Below are 6000 nucleotides of genomic sequence, written 5' to 3'. Positions count from 1 at the left end.
AACTTAGAAAGACTAAATAAAAGGATTAAACACTCATAAGAACAGCATCTGCAGTGACAGAAGCATGGATGAGTATTATAAAGGTTCTCAGTCCTCATGCTTCAGCACATGAGCAGGTTGACATCTAGGTCAGGAAGAAACCCCTGCTTTCTCCCTGCACCTTCCCCCACTTCCTCATATACATGACATAGGCCACAAGCCTTCAAAAACTTACACACGTGCTTAAAGTTAAGCATGTTTGTACGTCTTGGCAGAACTGGGGCCAGAGCACATAGCACAAGTGGCCTGTGACACAATTCCATCCCAGTCTCAAGAACTCATGAGCCAATTACCACATTACAGCCAATTACCATGACCTAGACCTAGAGCCATGGTTTTCCATGGAGTTAATTCTGCTCTCAGTTAGACCTATATAGATCTAGACTAACTAACTGAAGTCTATGGAGTAACTTTGGATTTACACCGATCTAACAGAGAGCAGGATATGACCAAATGTCTCATGACATTATAAGTGCATTGTGAGCATTTTTGATAGGTATGAAATCAAAGAGACATTGGCTAAGCAGTTGGGAATTTTTACAAAATAGCCTCTTTTGACAGTGCCCGTTTTTGTAATTATTCACAATAGGGAGTGTGCTGCTGAAACACAAAAACAAACAAGAAGAAAACTGTGAGACATTCTCCAGACAAATATGCCAAAGACAAATATGTAATAATAACTAAATAATCAGTGGCATATTGAGAGGAGATGGTGTATGCACACCCATGGGTAAACAGTCCTATGCTTGGGCATTACCAATACCAGGCTGACCTTCAGAATGGTGCCGAATGGTCCAGTGGCTGCATCCACAACTCCGACTGAAGTCAAGGGAAGCTGTGGATGCTCAGCACCTTTGAAAATCAGGCCACAAGAGACTAGAGTAGACCAATGGGGACACCCGACTATGAAGAACCTTGAAGCTGAGGACAAGAAGCTTGCACTTGCTGGGTGAAGTGGAGGGATTTGCTATGAACTGGCTACGTGATGCCCAGACGGCACTGTTGATGGGAACTGAAGTGCACAGTGGGAGAAGTAGTGCAGGGGGGCATGTATGGAATAGCAGGGGAGCTGCAGGACAGGGGTGTACACGGGGAAGCCTGCACGTTTACCCATATTATGCCAGGGTTCAAGCCCAGTTTATGAACGCCAAATTGACCCTTTTATTAAATAAAAAGAATGAGTGGGGGGAAAACACCCATACAGCAACATCTGGTACATAGAGATAAGAGACAGCAATGCCTAATTATTGCTCTAGAGGCCCGTCCGATCAATTGAGCAACTTTCTTAGGTCACTTGAGAATAGGAGTCCTCCTTCCCATCCTCTACAGTTTTAATTCCTGGCTTGAGCATTGATTAAACCTGCTCTCTAGTGGTATTTCCTGTGCACCATAACAAACATGCCTGCAGGTCAGTTGTTAACCAGGAAGGCTGGTTAGGTGACTGCAATGACAGTAAGGCAAAGACATAGATCGGGGGCTTAATTCTCCACTCACTAACGCTGGTTTTGCTGTGAGTTAGTCCTGATTTACACTGGGGTAAAGGAGATCAGAATCAGGCCCCACATCCTAGGGAAAAAGGAAAGAAAATCCTAGATTTACTAGGGAAACTGTTGTATGAATACTGCCATGACAGGGACTGTAAATTCTGTTGGAGACTCGGCAGGGGAGGACAAGGTGAGTTAAGTACTTTCCTGTGTTTAATTTCTCTGGACACGATCCTGATCCCATTGAAGTCACTGATTGATTTGCTGCTGATGTCAGTGGCAGCAGATTCAGACCCACAGTGAAAATTCAAAGCTGCCATAAAAGTGACTTACAAAGGAGGAAAAATTGGGCTTGTGTAGTTTAAAGGTGTAGGGGGACAGCTTTAACTTAAAAAGAAAAGGAGTACTTGTGGCACCTTAGAGACTTTACAGGGACATTACAACAGTGAGGAATTGGGCAGAAGAGAACCTAGCTCTGCCATGCCCCCTCCTTTTCCCTCCCTACCATCTTCCTTCTCTGATGGTGGGCTGGGCAGTGCAATTAGTCTAGGAGTCCACATGGGGAATCTCTGGCTGGTTTACATTTACTTTGAGCTGCTTAGTGGATCAGAGAACGCAGCCCTAAGTGCTGATCCTATAAACATTTAAACACCGGCATAACTTTACTTGCTCATTGGCTTCACTGAGGCTACTCATGGGATTAAGTGTTTGTAGAATTGGGATTGAGGTTGTGAGGTTGCGGGGAGTGAGAGATATACTGGCACTAAAAGGGAATGAACCCCAGCCACAAAGAAGCAAGAATTATTTCCTGCTTTTATAACCAGAGGTTCATGGGTAGACCTATTTATCTACTGTACTTATTTGGCCCCCATTATCACAGTATCCGAGTACCTTTCTACCTTTAACGTATTCATTCTCACAACATCCCTGGGAAGCGAAAGTACTGTTATTCCTATTTTACAGATGGGGAACTGAGGCACAGAGAGACTAAGTAACTTGCCCAAGGTCACACATGAAGTCTGTAGCAGAGCAACAAATTGAACCCAGCTCCACCCTCAAGCACTAGGCTAACACCCTAACCGCTCAGCCATCCTTGCCTAACATCCTGACAAGTATTGTCTTATCACTTCCTTGTACTCATTGTCTCATTGTTTCCCCTTTGGTCTGTTTGTATCCATCCATTGTCTCTTGCCTTATACTTAACTTGTAAGCTCTTTGGGGCATGGACTGTCTGGTTCTGTATTTGCACAGTGCTTAGCACAATGGGGTCCTTGCCCATGACTGGAGCTCCTAGCTGTTACAATAAATAAATAAATTATCCTTCCATCCAGCTGTGTGCATTCCTCACCAGATATGGCTGCATTTCACTGATGGATTGAATGATTCTTGTGTATGTTTGTTAAAGACACACTCCAGCATGCTGAGTGTGCCTCGTGGGAGGGTGGAAGTGCAGATAAGGCAGTTGGGATTAAGGGTGCTCCACATCTTGTAGGAAGCACTCATGTGTGGGCCATCAATTTGTAAAGTTTTTTGAGAGCCACCATGACATAATGTGCTTTAGAAATATAAACTACATCGTGATTCTATAGTTAATGCTCTTTCCATTTCTTATGCTAGGAGAACTTCAAATCTTGTCACTAAAAAGAAATAAGGTATTAAAGGAGTACTTGTGGCACCTTAGAGACTAACAAATTTATGTGAGCATAAGCTTTCGTGAGCTACAGCTCACTTCATCACTTCATGAAGTGAGCTGTAGCTCACGAAAGCTTATGCTCAAATAAAGTGAGCTGTAGCTCATGAAAGCTTATGCTCAAATAAATTTGTTAGTCTATAACGTGCCACAAGTCCTCCTTTTCTTTTTGCAAATACAGACTAACACGGCTGCTACTCTGAAACCAGGTATTAAAGTGTAAAAGTAGCTGAATGCATCCGATGAAGTGAGCTGTAGCTCACGAAAGCTTATGCTCAAATAAATTGGTTAGTCTCTAAGGTGCCACAAGTCCTCCTTTTCTTTTTGCGAATACAGACTAACACGGCTGCTACTCTGAAACCTATCAAAAATAATGACTTTCCTACTGAGCAAGTCAAGGGCTGATTGGGAAACAAATACATCAACCATGCAGAAGCTCCAGCAGCCCTGAACTACTGCTTTAGTCAATGTCAGCCTGGCCAAAGGGGTCTGTTGGACAGCAGGGATGTGGAGGCTCATCTCTCTCCCTACCCTCTATGCCACACTGCCCCATCTTTCCAAGAATCTTACAGGACAAGTAATTTATTTTCTCTTTCGATTTAAAAAAAAAATAATTATTTCCAAAATATAAATTTTGCATGAAATGATGGAACATAGAAAACACACACAAGACTAGAGAATTACAAACCCAAGAAAGTACATATCATGGATTTTTAAGAAACAGTATTGTCCCAAGGCACCTTGGGATCATGCTGTTCCCAATTTTCAGGTGCTTTACAATGGACATAGGGTCCATTGAAGGAGCCGTGCAGAGGAGCATTTTTTAAATTGAGTGTATTCCCTCTTTTTGCTTCTTGATGACGTATAAAAGGGCCTGAAAGGTTGTTTTGTATATACTGAAATTTAAAAACTGGCAAATTCAAAACAGATAAAAGGAAATACTTTTTCATACAGCACTTAATTACACTGTGGAACTTATTGCCACTGGAAGTTGTTGTGGCCAAGAATTTAGCAAGATTCAGAAAGGGGTTGGACATCTGTATAGATAACAAGAATGTTTGGAGTGGTGATAAAAATTAGAAAGGGATGTTAAAACTAATGCTTCAGGCCTTAAGCTGATCTCTAACTCTTGTAGAGCAGGCTGAGAATAATGCGGGGAGCAGATTATCCTACATCTACTACTGCGCTGTTCTTACACTTCCTCTGAAGCCTCTGGTGTTGGCCACTATCAAAGACAGGACACTGGGCTAAATGGACGTCAGGTCTGACACAGTACAACAATTCTTATATTACAAACACACACTACACACTCATTATTTATGTTAGAAGTATCAGGAATTGAATATCAATCTGATCTTCCCTGGTTTTGCTATAGGACTTTCTTGTGGAAGGGGAAGCTGGGGTCAGAGATGTGTACTGTGAGCTCACACCTTAACTGAAGGAAAGAGGGTTGGATCCTTAACAAAGCCACCCTTTCTCTCAGGTTTCAGAGGAACAGCCGTGTTAGTCTGTATTCGCAAAAAGAAAAGGAGTACTTGTGGCACCTTAGAGACTAACCAATTTATTTGAGCATGAGCTTTCCTGAGCTACAGCTCACTTCATCAGATGTTTACCGTGGAAACTGCAGCAGACTTTATATACACACAGAAATCATGAAACAATACCTCCTCCCACCCCACTGTCCTGCTGGTAATAGCTTATCTAAAGTGATCAACAGGTGGGCCATTTCCAGCAATTGTTCACTAATCACTGGACTTCAGTAGGTGTTAACAGAAACAAACAGCAGACATTTAAAACAGTCTGAGGACTTGTGTACATGGGGAAATTTACCAGCAGAACCATACTGGTATAAGTATACCTCTATAGCTATACTGTATAAGTCCCCATGTGGACACATCTATTCTGGACTAAGGCCTTGTCTACACCGCCACTTTATAGCGCTGCAACGTTCTCGCTCAGGGAAACCCATCACGCTACAAGTTGGAGTGCTGTAAAGTGGCAGTGGAGACAGTGCACCTGTGCTGGGAGCCGCGCTCCCGCCGCTCGTAGTTACGCCCCTTGTGGAGGAGCCGCGACTACGCCGCTACGTTAAAGCGCTGCCATGGCGTGCGAAGACATGCCCTAAGGATGCCCGTTTTGGGAGTTATACAGGTATAACTACAGTGCTAGCACTATCCTAGTATAGTTTTGCTGGTAAATTTCCCCATGTAGACAAGCCTGGAGTAAAATCTTTTCCCCTCTCAATCGCCTGCTGTAAGTCTTGTATATTTAGACGTCATAATTCCAGTCACCATAACTGGGCTATCAAACAGACAGCCCAGGAGCTGGAGCTGACCTGCATGATGTATTTTTGTGGCCCTCATGACATACTCAGATTGTGCAAAATCAAGTTTCATTTTAAAAAATGTAAGCTTCCTCTTTTCCCAGACCTGAAGAAGAGTTTGGTGTAAGCTCGAAAGCTTGTCTCTTTCACCAACAGAAGTTGGTCAAATAAAAGACATTACCGCACCCACCTTATCTCTCTAATATCCTGGGACCAACACAGCCACAACAACAACGTTGCACACTTCTCATGACTGCAGCGATAACCTGACCTGATGTCGTGATATCTGCCTGAGCCTGCAAGCAGCCTGACACAATGAATTAGAGAGGTGAACTTCCTGATATCCTATTAATCTCTTTGGAGCCTCACCTGGAAAGCCCAATGAAGATCTATCAATGTCAATGTTAACTATTCCATTGCTGATCAGTTTACCAGATGGAATGGGGAATGGGGTGGGAATAAAG

Source organism: Lepidochelys kempii, chromosome 19 (genome assembly GCF_965140265.1).
Source record: "Lepidochelys kempii isolate rLepKem1 chromosome 19, rLepKem1.hap2, whole genome shotgun sequence".
In the NCBI taxonomy this organism is placed as follows: domain Eukaryota; kingdom Metazoa; phylum Chordata; order Testudines; family Cheloniidae; genus Lepidochelys; species Lepidochelys kempii.
This window is presented reverse-complemented; position numbering follows the sequence as displayed.